Here is a 15,286-nt window from a genome sequence, read left to right as displayed (position 1 = left end):
ACACGGATTCAGTTTTTTAAGCTCTGGTTCTGCATCAATGCCCACGCCTTCTTATTCTCCTTTACCTCAATCCAGTCCACATGAATCCAAGTCAAAAAGATAAAATTGGCTATCTTTAATCTGGTATTTCAATGAATAGCTTATATTTGTTTAAGGCAGAGCACAACTGTTTCAAATTTACATCCAATTCCTATTTCTGTAGGATATATGGGATGGTTAGGGGTATACACACACACACTTAAAAGCACACACCCGTTCCCTGGTTGCATCGCTGACCTCTGAGGTTTGGCTGAACAGCAGACCATAGTGGAGCTTTAAGTGGGTGCAGGCAGACCAGATGTGGCTGTCTAACCCCACAGACCTAACGAGCTGCTTGGCCAGTAGCCTCACCACCACTCGGCTGCTTAGCATTCGGTCTTGAAAACCAGTGGACACGGTAGTGTGCCACCAGTAGGGTGCTGACTCTAAACAGAGGCTGACTGAGGTTTGCTCTGAGGTTTGGTCAGGGGCTGGGAGGGCCATCTTAAAGCTTCATGTTAACTAGGTTTATTAAAGCCATGTCCGTATTTCTTTGTTGGTTTGTGTGCTGCCTATTGGATTTAATGTGGCTTTGGGTCAGTGGTAGAACCTGGCAGTATTGGATTCATGTTGTTTGTGTTTATTAATAAGAGTATGAAATTGAAATAGTGTGTTTTGCAAGGAAATTATTACTTATTTTTCCAGCAGAGAGTGGTACAGCAATGAATTAGTGATATAACTTTAGGGAAAAATATCTCACTGAAGTCTTGGACTGACATCTTACTACTCCACTACTCTACACTTGTATCTATGAGAGCTCAATAATATCCAATTCCCACCACTTCATATATTCACCAACAAAAACTGAACATCAATTTTGTATGGTCTATGCAATTACTCATGCAACAGCGCAACTAAAGTAAAGGTTCAAAGATTCAAGGAGGTTTAACTGTAAGAGTGGAGTCAGTTTTACTGGAAAAGTAATATCGTATTATTGTAGAGTTTCTTATGTAAAAAGAATTTTAAGAAAGATGATTTCTTTCCCGGATTTGTTGAGACTCTTTCGGTTAAATATGACACTAGGATAAGAAGATGGTTAGAATATCTTAACATAACAACGAATCATAAGTCTTCGTCTGTACCTTTGGACAGAGGCAAGCTAGCTGTTTCCCCTTGCTTCCAGTCTCTGCATTAAGATGAGCTAACCATCTCCTAGCAGTCTTCACTATACATGCTATACATATACTATGTAATTGTGGTATTGAACTTCTCATCTAACTCTTGTGAATAAACATATTTCAATTTAAGTGTGAAACTATTCCATGGAGAGCACAACGCTTGTTATTAACCATCTTTCAGCACACTCAATGCTCCTTGTTCTCCTGTCAAAGGTCAGTGTAGTACCAAGTTAGCCAGGACTCCTCAAGTTGAGGATCAGAGTTCGCAGGCTGACACAGGATCTTAAATGTTTACCCAGCCTGCTGACCATGAGGGTGACGAATTTCACCCCTTGGCTCTAAAACAGTCATTTGCAGCTGAGAATTCTGGGAGTGTGAAACGGGCTGCATTGACTTTGTTGGACTGTTTGTTGCTTAGCAGTTTTGTAGTCTTTCAATTCTTTCCACTTCTTCGGACTCTCTCTGTTTTCTTTATCCAGCTTTTTCGTCTCCCCTTTGCTTACCATGCTGAAGTCACAACAGACCAAACCATGAACAACGGGGAAAAAACTCCCATCAACAGATTACAGACTCGAGCGTGGCTTCGTTTCCAGAAATATGTAATACATTGCACATGGGTACTAAATTTGTCCCAGATGCGAGGGGTTCATGTGTTGTTCAGGCTGTGCTGTCTGCACCCCAAGATCTGTGCTATGTCATCAAAAATTGTGCTCTCTCATATCCGTTTCCCAACAAGGAGGACATTTTTATAACATATTGTTTATGTCCAGACATCTATCTATTAATTTTCCAATTAAGATGCGGGGAAGCTTGGGATTATCCTCACTTAAACCTGCTGACTCATCCAGCATATTGATCTGATATTATTTGAGAAAATGAAAGCCTGTCCCAGAAAGAATCCGTTGAAATGCTCAGTTGATTCTTGATCTTTATGTTTAATCAATAGAGTTCATGATGCATGGTGAAGCAGTACTCTGATCTGTTGGTTAAGCTCTGTGGCCTGTGGAGGATCAGATGGACAAACAGGGTCACAGCAGCTAAATGCAAAAGAGTTCATGATCAATAAAGATCAGTGCCAGGTTTTCTCTAAATCTCTGTGATAAAGGGGCTTAGAGGCTGGAAGCCCACTATTGGTCATATTGACTAAGAACTCTGGTGGATTAAGGCCAGGTCATACCAGAAAGTTGTAGAGCGAAGTTGTACCCTACTGTGAGTAGGGAATATTCACAAGTTGGGAAACCTGAAACAGTCAAAAAATTAAAGACTGTAAAAACACAAGTAGTTAGCTAAACATCGCCTGTCAGCATATGCAGCTATAGGCTGACACTTATTTTAAACTAAACTGAGTGAAAATCAGCTTGTTGTATGCAAAAGCAGACGACAGTCGAAAAATATGCGATGACCGGACTTCTAAAGTGGGACAAAGATGACTCGTAAAACCAGTGCGGGAAACCAAAGTGCATCATCTTCATCATCATTCTTGCTGTCAGGATTCTCATTCACTGTCTATGTCAATTCACCACAGCCTCCCTCTGTGTGTGTCTCTCTCAAAAACAAACCAGCACAAACCAAAGGAAGCTTGTTGGTATCACTATTTTGTAGCATAGACTGCAAGCCAGACACAGATGCAGGGTACACGAAATAAATCAAACCAGGACACAACTGGGAGTTTATCATAGTTTGGCTCTTGAACACCACCTGGATAACGTCTGGTTTCAATTATATTTTAGGCTGTGAAGCAATGTGTCCAGTCTGATCATTGGATTGGCTAGCAGAGTGTGACGTTGTGTATTTTCAAAGGTTGAATCTTTCAAATTCTCCACTGCAGGTCTTTTTTTCCAGCATAATCTGCAGCCCCCACTGCCGCAGACTAAAGGCGCTACCCCCGCTCAAATCAATGGGAAAACGTGATTTTGCAGTAGCTTTCATCTTGTGACCAGTTTTAACCGATGGTCAGAGATGACTAATGGGACTACTGTTATTGTCTTGAAATTCTGCCCATGTATTGGCTGATACTATCACAGCAGCCCTGTGTCACAGTATGATGGATCAGACCAATAGGGAATCTGTCTAAACACTCTCCTCCTCATTATGCCACTGGAAAGTGTACGTACAATGGTAGGTGAACCAGCAGTTAAACAAATCCATAGGTCAAATCCAGAGAATGCATGAATGTATTGGCATGTAGCTTGGTGGCAGATGGATGGGCTTGGTGATACCATGTGCTCTCCCTCCCTGTCATGTTTTTTTTTTTTCTTCCTCATTGTTTCCCTCTCAAGCGTTGTCTCTCAAGCCCTCCTGCTTTTCACACTCCCTTTTATGTTTCCCTCTCTTGCTCAGCCTATCACCCATTGATGTTGCTTTTATGATCTGTTTTATGATCTCTCTCCCTTTATGTCTTTCTCTCTCTGCTAACCTCTCTGTATGCTGCAGGGAAGGAATAGCAGACTGAGTGTGATTCATTTTGACGCCAGCATCAGTCTTGTGGCTGGCACAGTCTTGGCATGTAGATACACACATGCTGACACACACACACACACACAGAGCAGCCTTCCCTGTCCAGAGTGTACTCTACTTGCTGCCCCAGATACCACAGGAGCCAGAAGAGACACTAAACATGAGCTGCAAAACTGTGATGTGATTTGACATGGAGGATATTGACTTTGCCTTTTTTTTACAGATTTGTATGTCACTCTCTGTTGTGCCATCCATAGCTGATGGGTTTGCATGAATTTTAAAGAAAACAGTAGCTTGTACAGACTATGATCGGTTGCATGGTCCAATGTGCGAGGGAATGTGTCGTACATGTGCTTTTTGGCACACACGCGCCCAGTGCGTGACTGCACTGAATCATATGTTTGCGCTGTTTCTCTGTATGTTTCTGTCTGGTTAAAATGAGTGTTTATGTGAAGACACAGAGACATGTGGAGGCCAGCAACAGGAGGCGAGAAGATTGATACACAGCGATTTGCTGTTCCATGCTTCAGGGAGCAGCCGCAAAGGTTTTTTTTTTTATCCATGAAATAGCTTCAAGTCAGTGATTTATAGGGTCTTTTGGATTGGTCATTTTTGAGCATGTGTGGATAGTCTTCAGGGAACTGATGCTGATGATCACTTATTTGTCATTGTTTTTAACTCAAACCAGGCTTTGGCTGCTGCTTTTATTCTCGTCTCCTGTGGTCTTCTACATGTTGGTGCCTTGCTCACGTTGGAATCTGACGAAGGAAAAAAAAAAAGATGTTATGTCATCTTTACTGTCAGTTTAATCATAAGAATGAATGGCGTGTTTATGGCCAGTGACGCCGTGCTGCTAATTCAGAACCACCCACACATAAATAGAGCTGAAAGAGCAGCAGCTTGTCTCTTAAAAAAAAAAAATACCACCAATGGGTACATGCAGAGTCTTTCAGTGAGTCCAACTTGCACTTAGATAACCCAGCTCTCTGTGTTGGTATGTTTGTGTATAGTATGTGTTCTTATTTCACGTGTATATGTGTGTCCTTGTTCTGGTGTCTGAATGCTTGGCAGCCTTTCATATTCCTAGTCGCTCTCGTCCAGTCGGTCTGCGCCTTTTTAAACAGTGGCTTCATTGATGCTCAGGTCGTCTTATCCTTTGCTCTTGCCTTGGACTGTTTTAATCAATCCCACACTAACCTCACTGTTCACCAGGTTGTGTGTGTGTGTGTGTGTGCATGCACTTTAGACTTTCATAAAATAAGCATACAGTTGCTTGCACTCTTGCTTAAATATGCTCACGTGCTACGTAGCAGAAGCATCTCCATGTTTTCTGTGTGAGCCTATCTGTGAGAACCAGGCTGTGATGTCATACGTGTGGGTCAGCAGAAGGACATGGTTGTGTCTGGAGCTCCACGGGGGGTGTAAGAGGTCTGTTTTCGGCCTCCTTGTTGCCTGAGTGGTGCAGCACAGAGACCTGTCTGTGGCCTGAAGGACCAGAGGAGTGCCAGGAGCCCGCGGGGTGAATAAATACGCTGTGAAAAGCGTGTTAAGAGAGGTGTGAAAGAAATCGGAGGGAGAAACACTGGGTTTTGTGTGAAACAGTTCCCTCCCCCTCACCTACGCAGTACACATGCTCTCTCTTTCTTCCACTCTCTCACACACACACACACACACTTACAGTTTTCCTTTCACACACACCTCACATGGAGGTTCACAGTTCAAATAAACAGCAGCTCAAGCAGTGGACCCGTTCTGGCATAAACAGCAGCAGGCCAGAGTGATTTAGTTACTCTCAGGGCACTGCTCTTTCTCACTGCTTCCTAATGGGCCATGCTTTACATGGGGGAATGAAGGGGAGCAGCAGTGAGTGGGGAATGAAGTGGGGTGAGGAAAAAGCTACAGATGGATAGAGACTTCGATTTGAAGAAGTTCACAGTAGATTTTAAAAGGCATGAGAAGTGATGGATTGATGTTCTGTCTTTGCTCGGAGATGTGTTCGCTCTAAAAGTTTGACCTCGGTTTGATCAGGATTGTTCAATGGGATTTTATTTGTGTGGATCGCTCAATGTGACTCATTCTCCTTCTCCGTAGTCTTGTCTATCTGCCTACAGTCTCAGCACCGATCAGTCAATAAAGGCCCGAGTTCACCGTCTCTGTCAGCCCGTGATGAAACACACTACGAGTCAGTCACGTCCTGGAAATGGCAATTTCTCCACCAATCCATAACCTCCACAGACCTTTGAGACCCTGTGGGGAGTGAGGCTGTGGTGGCCTTATCGACATGGACGTGGTGTGTTGTCTGTGTGTTTGTGAGCTCTGCTCATCATCCATCCCCCTTTGTTAGGGTAAACAGTGTAACAAGGTGACATGGGGGGGAAATTAAATAGCCTAAACCTGACAGAGAGGAATCACTTCAAGGTGACACAATGCTATTGGATCAAAACCAACCTTTGAAGAATTTCTGCAGGCTTTCAGGAGATGTTCTTTGTAGTTTTAGTCTATTAGCTTAAGTGAGTCTATTTTTTTTAGTTTAATCTCATTACTTTTTTTAGATTCTGTTCATTATTTAGACTATATGACCTCATCCAGAGGTATCTCTTTCTTTCTCGTACGAGTCATTTATTTCCTTCCTCTAATACTTTGCTGTATAAACACAATAAGACCTATTGAAACACTCATTTGAACTTGAAGGAGGGACAGCTGTTCTCCCCACCTTCCTAGTTCAACACAAGTATTGAAAGTATTGGTCTTTATGTCAATGTTTGTGACTCTCTCTGCTATGAGGCCACCGCGAGGACACAAAAGTTACAGCAAAGCTGCATTTTTTAATGAAATTCAAAGGCCTTTTTCAATCATCTTATTATTATACATGACTTGGTGCAACATGAACACATTTTCCCCCAAAGGTTTGTTTTTTTCACATGAGAGACTTTGTGTTTTTGTCCGTGCTCTTCTCACTGATTTGAAGTGGGCGGGGTGCAGTTGGGAAAATATGATGTCATGTATTTTCCTGCACCGGTCAGGATTTAGCAACATTTCAGTCTGTGCAAAATCAGATGAAGTGGTGTTATTTGCTTTAGTTGCCTGTCAATCAAATCTAATCAAACCTGGAAGCAGAAGCAGGTTAGCTGATTGTTTAAGTATTTGTGAGTAATACTTACTTTTTCAACCTTTAACTTTGATTGTTGATTACTGACTGAACATTGAATATTTAATGGTGTATAGAAATACTTCAGATTTCAGTTTTCGAGGCCTTTAAGTGTTTTTGAACCATCAGAACATTAAACAAAATGCACATGTTATATTTTCATATTTTCCAATGTCTGTACAGGCCCTGTATCCACACCCTCCCCGCCCCTTGATTTATTTAACAGACTCTGAGTGTCTGGGTGTACTGTATGTCTGTCTGTGGTCATAGATCAGTCTGTATGAGCACTAATGTGAAGAAAAATCTGCAAGTTTCAGTTGCTTATTAAATCCTGTTCACGGAAAAAACTAAAATGCTTTGAACAATGCCACAGTGCCAGTGCTGCTGCTCTTCCTCCGGCAAACACGTTGCCACTTGTAGTCACTTTGTAGTATAAATAGGGCAAATTGCACCTGAAGGTATATTCATAACTGACTACCATGACTCTGAGTATTTTCGTTGTCATAAATTATTTTACCCAAAGCCACACATAAACACAGACTGGGAAAAAACTGACGTCCAGTTAGCGTGTTGAAAGAATCTCTCTTTTTTCCATCTAGCTGAATTGTGTTGATAACAAATTGCAAACCAAACTCATGGTGTAGTTTTACATGATCAGTGCACGACGCTCTGTCCACAATGGTACATTTTCCTATTTTTTTCCAGAGTGAATCAAACAGCCTCAGGCCAAACTCTGTTTGATGGACTGATCCCGTATGTCGCTGCTCTACCCACAGGTCCTCTAAAGCTAAATATTTAAACGTGGCATAGCTCAGTGTTGGGGTTTATTTAACTAAAAGTTTGAGCTTAAACCATTACAGGAGAGCTCTGGAGAAAGTGCAGCTCAAAACACCCTTCTTGGAATGGAATAGTTTTTGCAAACACAGACTATGTCTGGATCGCAAGGGCAATTACTTTTTGCAATCTCCTCATTCCTCACCTTCTCTTTCATAACCTCTGTTTCCTTACACTTTATTTTCATCCCATGTCATCTTAAAATTCATAGTGGTTAGATTCTCTCCAAAACTCTGCTGAGTATCACGCCTGCCCCAAATACACATTCAACATGTGTTTGTTGCTCTTTCTCACCACAATTGGATTAGTTTGACCTGGGTTCTTTATAAAGAACAGTGCATAGAAACCCTCAAACTCCACATAAAGGCTTTTGTGTTGCCTCGGCTTTATGCAACTGTCTGAAAATAAGTGCTATGATCATATATCAAGACTGCGGCTGCCACCCCGCAATTGTGGTCCAGCTAATGAGTATGCTAATATTCATTATTAATGATGGAACATCTGGTCAGTCAGCATGTGATTGTGGCCACTGGCGAGGGCTGCAAGGTGATTCGTAACAGCGAGAACATCCAAAATAAAAGTCAGAAGAGGTTTAAGTTGATGGAGGAACATAGTGAATGAAACAAAAACCTACAGCGAGAGAGTCAGCAAATCAGTATTGACACCCACACCACTCATCTGGGTCATGATGACAAGGTGAGGAAGAGAAACATCAGTGGAGGCTGAATGAGCGAGTTGAGTCAGAGAAATGGCTGCAGGGTGCTGAATGTGGGAGGTTCGGAGGTGGGTGGTTCATTCATGGAGCCACACGATCATTCTGCATCAGAGCTCTGGCTTTTACGTGTTGCAGGAAGAGAAATGAGAGATTTGTGTGCATTACTTTACAACATTTTTTAAAGGAGATTACTTTTCAGAATAGATGGGAAGGTTGAGCACTCAGAACACTAGATCTCCTCTCCCAAATGTCTCTATATTTCTAAGGCTCAGACACAGGATTAATAATAATGTCAAAACTCATTTTTCACTCTCTCTTGTTTGCCATTTTTCAGATCCCACTGCGTCCACTACAGTATTTCTTTACTTCCTACAACTGTTACTCCCTCTTCCCTTTTTTCAATCCAGAGCATGACCTAGTTATGTCTTGAATTAGAATCCACATGTACAGTACAGCTGAGAAAAGCCCATTGACAAACCGCTGTTGTTGGGCACAGCACGCTGGAAATTGAGTTGCGTCGCCCAGGAGAGTGCTGTCTGCAGTGGAGATGGATGGTCTAATGGCTAGATGAAGGTAGAGGGCTTGGAGTGTGTTTTTCCTCTGTGCTGAAGAGCCCTTGTGTAAGTGGGCCAGGAGGGGCAAAAAATAGCTCCAGTCCCCTTGAGGAGTCACTCCACAAGGTCACCTCCTTGCCCTGGGCCTTTAAGCGTGAAACTAAGTGTCCGTACTCCCCCCCCTTCCCCTCTTTTTCTTTCTCACTGTCTCTCTCCTTTTTCCCCTCTATGGCTTAATGGCTTACCCAGCCCTCTCTATCAGCAAGGTCTCTGCAGCAAGAGTTGAGTTTGTGTGCTAACGAACCCCCAAGTTAATTAGAATTTCAGCCAAGCTGGCTATGCTCCTCATTTCCTTGCCATTTCCCTCCCTTTGGACAAATACAACTTCACCCCTCAACCCGTGCAGAATTAATCCAGTTAATGTTCAACACGGGATGAATAATGGCCACTTATCTACTGGGAACATGGGTACAGAGGGGCTCTTTGGGTGGAGGACCCATAATGCGCCCCCGCTCTTGTGTCACACTAATTTTGCTTTCTGGGCAGAGTAGTTGGGTCAAAGTATTGCGAGTTCATGTTAAACGGGGGGTCAGACCTTCACAGTTCACTTCTACAGTGATCAGAGCTGCTTTGGGAAAGCCAGTGAACCTTCATACTAACTGGCAGCCATTTCCTCTTCTTTGTAGGTGCTCACATGAATCATTACACTCTTAATGTAGCGGAAGGCAGTTATTCAACAGCAGATAAGCAAACAGACTTACCAGGATTATCCGCAGTGGTTGACAACAACTTCCACATCGTCTCCAATGTGCCATTCACTGAGTTCAACGCCCCCTTATTACAGAATCAAGCAATTAAAAATTAACTCTGTTGTGGTCCAAGTTTTCTTTTAGCCTGGCTAAATTCTAAACTAACTGCCTCAAACAAAGTGTCCGCATGACCACCGCAGTGACCGCATCTTAAGGAGAAAGGGTTTTTAGCTGTTCTCATCTGCCACAGTTAAAGGTGGGGTAAAAATCTTGCATGAACAGGGTTTCATATTGACTGCATTATGTGAATAAAGAACAGTGATAGCCTGAGAGAAAAGTTGAGATCATGCTTTCTTATCACCTTTCACACTTTGCCAAATGCTGCGAGAAAGGTGTATAGGGGGACGGGTTCAGACATTATTAGGGCATATGGCGAAACAGAAGTTACCTGATGCGAAGCACACCAACAAAATGTACACAGTTACTTTGGAGAATATAATTAAAGCATGTCGTGGCCTGATCATGTACAATATATCTGTCTAGTGTTGTTATCGACATATCCAAACCTACAACATATAGCTATCTACAGCAGGAATTCTAATCCCCGGGCGCCAAACATAAATCCAGCTTTCGATATTCAGACAAGTACTTTCTTAAGGCATACTGGCACCTTAATTCTCCCTGTTGTCATTGTTATTCTTCAACTTGTTAACAATGTTTTTTTAGGATTCTGGAGAACTTATCTTGACCCATATGTACATCTTTTACTTCTTCATTAAACTTTATCTCTCCAAGTTATCTTTAACTTCTTTGAGATCGCAGACTTCTAATTGCAGGTTTACAATTAATTTTATTGTGATTTATTTCCCCACAAAACTCTAAAATCCCCTTGCTGCCCTACCCTTCTCATTGCAAAGGACAGGTCTGGTTGCTGAGGAATGGTGTGATAATATTACCCCACCCTTAAAATTGTCTCAGTTCCCAGACCAGTTGGTTTATAGGGCTGCAACATAGTGAAATAGCCAGTTGAGGATCAGATTCTGGGCTGTGTAAATGCTTAGTAGGAATTAGAAATGAATTTGCTTAACAAACCTACTGCAGCAGTGGGAAGAAAAGGCTATGTGGGAGAGGAAGTTGGTTCTCTCCCTCCCTCCCAACATGTCTGAGCTATCAGCTGTTCGGGTGAGTCCCAGCTGCCTCGTGTGTTGACTCTAGAGTGATAGCCATCAGCATTTGCCACATGAAAGGAAAGGAGACTGGTGTTCCTAAAAAAGCAGATGAGAAATAAAGATGGGGAGGCCATGTTGAAATGTTGGCTATATTTCAAATGGAGTTAAAGGCATTGGTTTATCAGGAGTGTTTTTCTGACCATGTCAGGCAGTATATAAATCAGTTCCTTCCCTGGTAAGAGGTGAATAATGCTCTTGTAGGATAAAATCATTTGATGTAGTGTAACTTTCTTGCATACTTTCTTGTAGATAGAGCTCCCTGCCCTGGGGGAATGAGTATTTACAATATCGCTCATCCTGTGCTTTGATAGCCTCAATATGCTTATGCATGTTTAGGAAGGGAGTAAACCTGTTTGGCTCACTGTCTAAAATTACCATCTCTGTGCATGCCAAAAGTCCATGAGGGCAATGCTATCTGTGGTATGTCCCCCGAGCTGGCCTCTATGCTTTTATTCAGTCCTCTCGTGGCATTTAAAACAGCTCACTGCAGGTCGTGGAGCAGTTTATTGGGGAAAAGGGAATGACTTATTGGGGGAAATGGCTGGCCTCAAACCAGTTGACCCATTCTGTGGTTGCTCGGAGCAGAGGACACTGTCACTTAAGGCTCCTTGTAAAATCTTGTGGATAGGCCGTAAGTACAGCCTGAGCTGTAATTGATATTCTTGTGTTTGTAAAGGGGCCGCGATTATATGTTCTAATGTATGAGTCCGAGACGTAGTGAGACCCGCCACGTGTGACCAGAGAACCCAGGACAGAAAGACGGCTTTCACTAAACAGAAAAGCAGAGCTTTAGTCTGACTCCAGGGAAGTCAGAGGAACAGTTCCTGAAAGAAGAAAAGAGACTGCAGCACTGCCCTCAAAAACTAAGGAGGTTGTTCAGAGCTGTTGGCCGTTTTCAGCAGCAAAATTCTTTCTCTTTATTTTATTATTTTTCCTTCCACATTTCTTCTTCTTTTTCTTCTTCTCCTTTTTTTTTACTTGCATTTGGCCAACAGGCAGCAGCAGGGCACTTTGAAAAAAAAAGTATACACAAATCTTGATTTAATTACTCTCTAACCCACTTCCATGCCATCCATCCTCCAAGTTGCCTTTTGAAATCTTCCACAAATCTGTTAAGCTTTGATTGCCAGAAAACTTTTGGGCGTTTTTCCTTTTTCCTTGACACATTTTGCGTTACACAAGTAAGCAAATGAGGAGGCGCAGCGGGACGTTGTTTAACACTCCTACCACTCATTGTAGAAACAAGAGAAGAGAGATAGCATTACAGAGTTTATTGCCATGTGAGCATTTGAAAGATTAAGAAGGAACCAAAATAGCTGAGATGATGACAGTCTGTTAGGGAACAATTGTGCTGTTTATGTCATTGCTGAAGCTGATCTGAATGACTGCTCTTGTTGATCGTATAAATCATTCCCCTGCTTTAATTTCCTTGTGGCTGACTGTATTTTGGTGAGTGGTATTTTGGTAATCATATCAATGTAGCACTTTTCAAACCAGGAGTGACAGATGAGACTAAAAACTAGAGCATTTCATATTTGTAATAACACGATAACAAGTAATATGTATTGCCCATAGCCTTGACTGGAGTAAATTATATATAATTTGCTCTGTCCTCTGTCAATGGATCCTTAACAAGTCATCCTGAAATGCCAGTGCATGAGTTATAAAATCCTATATTTGTTTTTCATTCAGTGGATTTTCATTGGTCTGTAAGCCTTTTGTCTTTTCTCCGGCTAATGTCCGTTTCTTATGTTAAACAGCACTGTTTTGTTTACAGGGGTTCACCTCCCCATTTCCCCATGCAGGTCAGCGCCCTGCAGCTCCTCTCTCCCCTCCCTCTTTCTCCTCCTCTCTCCCTCTGTCCCCTCCTTCTCTCTCTCTCTCCTCTTGTCCCGGGCCAGTTGATTCAGGGAAGTGGTTTCATTCACATGCAAATCATGCCAGAGCACCACTCATTCACACTGCTAATTACACCAATGTTGGGACGCTGACTTGCTGACATCACACCAGGGATATTAGTATGTAGAGAGGAGAGAGGAGAAGTGTGTGTGTGTGTGTGTGTGTGTGTGTGTGTGTGTGTGTCAAGTCAACCAGAGAGGGCCCATAAAGACAGGAAGTAAGCAACTTTGCCTCATAACAAAAGAGTTTTGATTGACTTTATTTTGATTTTGTACAGGGGTGAAAAAAGTGGAAGCCAATGGCTGTCTGTCTTTATGTTGCAGAAGGTTTTAAAATATCATTTTCAATAGTGAAGTCATATGCGAAAAAAATATAATTAGCACATTAGCTATTTTTTCAGAGCTGTCAATCTTGTTGATTGATTGTCGACTGATTGTGCTTGTCACTGACCTGCAAAAACATATTTTGCAGTGTCTTTTATTTTGAAAAAAAAAGTTTCAATATGTACAGAATTTATGATTAAAGTTACATAACATCAATGCATTTGTAGATGTGTGATGTACAAAATAAGATCACAACGTGTACGTTTATTTAATCTATTTATAAAACAAAATAATATCCCAAAAACTTTTGACAGTGGTGCCTTTATTTTGAAAGCGCCAACCGGAAGTGGCGGTGTTATTTATACGCGCTTGACACCGGCTGAGGATTAAAGCGCTGCTATTCAGTGGGTCGGTCAGCAGCGAGCGGAGCAGCTCCAGCGCTCCGTGCTTTTTACGCACCGAAAGTCCGCTCGGATCTTCGTTCTGACTCGTCAGCAGTAATCCTGTTTTTAAGAGGAGATTTCTGTTTTATTCGTTTGGATATTTCATAATATTTCACCGGAGTCTGCGCTCTTGTTTGGATCTGTGAAGGGGGAATCTTATTTTACGCACTTTAAGTTGGCCCCTCGTCTCCGCTCTCTCGCTCATTTGCTGAACTCCAGAGTGTGTGTTTGCGGAGAGCAGGGGGTTGACAAAAGGCTTTTAAACGGAGGGGGTAAATGTAGCAGAGGGGTGCGGACACCACGCAGCGGGTGAGAGTGTGGGGTGTTTTCGTGGCAAAGCTTGTGGCGTTGGGAGTTGTGTGACAAATTCTGCAATGAGGAAGACGTATTTTAAATCCCGTACCAACACAACCAGTGCCGATGTCAGGGCTATGGCTTCAGTCCGCCGCAGTTTGTAAGAAGGTAAGCAGCTGGTTATTGATCGTGTTTATGTTGAATTTGGAGCAGTTATGTAGCGCGAGCGACGATCCAAGTTGGGACTTTCGATGCGTAATGGAAATGAGATTTGGGACACAAATCTGAAAACGAAATTCGTTGCTCACTTTACGTTTGTGGGCAAAGTATTCGCAGGACTAAAATGTAAAGTCTTGTTTCAAATTTAAAGTCAGTATTTGCTTTCTACGGGATTCTTCAAATGAGCGCATGTCATCACTTAAAAACAGGGTCTTATTGGAATAAGAGTAACACTTGAAACGCAAAGTTACCGTACTCGCACTGTGGCTCTCTCCCTTTAGACGTGTACATCCCGGGTTATATCCCCCACCCCACCCCCCGCAGTGCAATGGCCAAGCTACTGTGCGCTTTCCATCCAGAACAAGTCTTTGTTGCGTAGCCTCTGTGCCATATGGATTGTAGGCTGTTTAGTAAATAAACAGATAAATAAATTGGAACGTGTGAGATATTATATTTTAAATCAGCTTGTTTCCTTAGTCGAGTGTTATTTTTCTCTCATTACTTGAGTCTTCCTTGTAAAAAAAAAAAAAAAAGGCTCTAATGATATCCTGGAGTTTGCCGCAGACTGCTTTGGAAACAAGTGGCATTATCGCAGATTCATGGCAGTTATTTGAAGGAGAACGTTACAAGACTCAATGCAGGCTAATTGACCCATTTAGATTGCTGCGTTTTTGCAGCGTAAGGGTCAGTAGATTAGCACATGAATGGACTGACGGGGGACCCAATGAATAATGTGGCTCCAGCAGCTGGCTGCATTATCATTGGACTCCTCGGGTCTGAGAGCAGTCCAAACATTAACTGAGCTGACAGGAGCCTAAACATCAGATCAACATTACTTCTGACATCCACAACTGCCTCTGGAAAAAAAAAAACTCAGTTGCTGCTTTTTCCCTCCACTGACACTGACTGAAAAGTCAACACAAAATTCCAATAAAAAATCCCAGAAGCCTATCATGGGCTAGTAGACCAAATCCTTTGAATACATGTTATTGGTTAACAGATTTGCTCGTTACTGCTTCCAGTATGGTCTGAAGTCTGAGGTTGCCTTGGAAGCCTGTCCCCTCCATGACTCCCTCCATTCCCATCCCAAGTAGCATCACCCAGTGGAACAAGTTAACACTGAATGAATAAGTAATGTGATCCAGTCTCAAGTATTGCATGGATGCAGCTGAAAGTGTCTCAGCCTGGTGTTACATAAATATCTCCCCTTTTTGCATCGCATGTCA

General features: G+C 42.4%; 1 protein-coding gene across 4 annotated transcripts in view; it reads left to right on the top strand.

Moving 5' to 3' along the window:
• Window positions 1-15,286, top strand: part of prickle2b (prickle homolog 2b) — an 85,395-nt gene that overhangs the window by 53,496 nt on the left and 16,613 nt on the right. The window contains exon 1 of one of the 4 annotated variants that reach the window (XM_027278975.1): window positions 13,496-14,009. The exons of the other annotated variants lie outside the window; for them this stretch is intronic. The gene's annotated coding sequence lies outside the window, so the exon portion shown is untranslated. Of the gene's footprint in view, window positions 1-13,495; window positions 14,010-15,286 lie in introns of those variants that run through there. 4 annotated transcript variants of the gene reach the window in all.

Source organism: Larimichthys crocea, chromosome VI (genome assembly GCF_000972845.2).
Source record: "Larimichthys crocea isolate SSNF chromosome VI, L_crocea_2.0, whole genome shotgun sequence".
NCBI classification, from domain to species: Eukaryota; Metazoa; Chordata; class Actinopteri; family Sciaenidae; genus Larimichthys; species Larimichthys crocea.
Note: the sequence above shows the minus strand (reverse complement) of the source record. Positions and strands in the feature narration are given on the sequence as shown.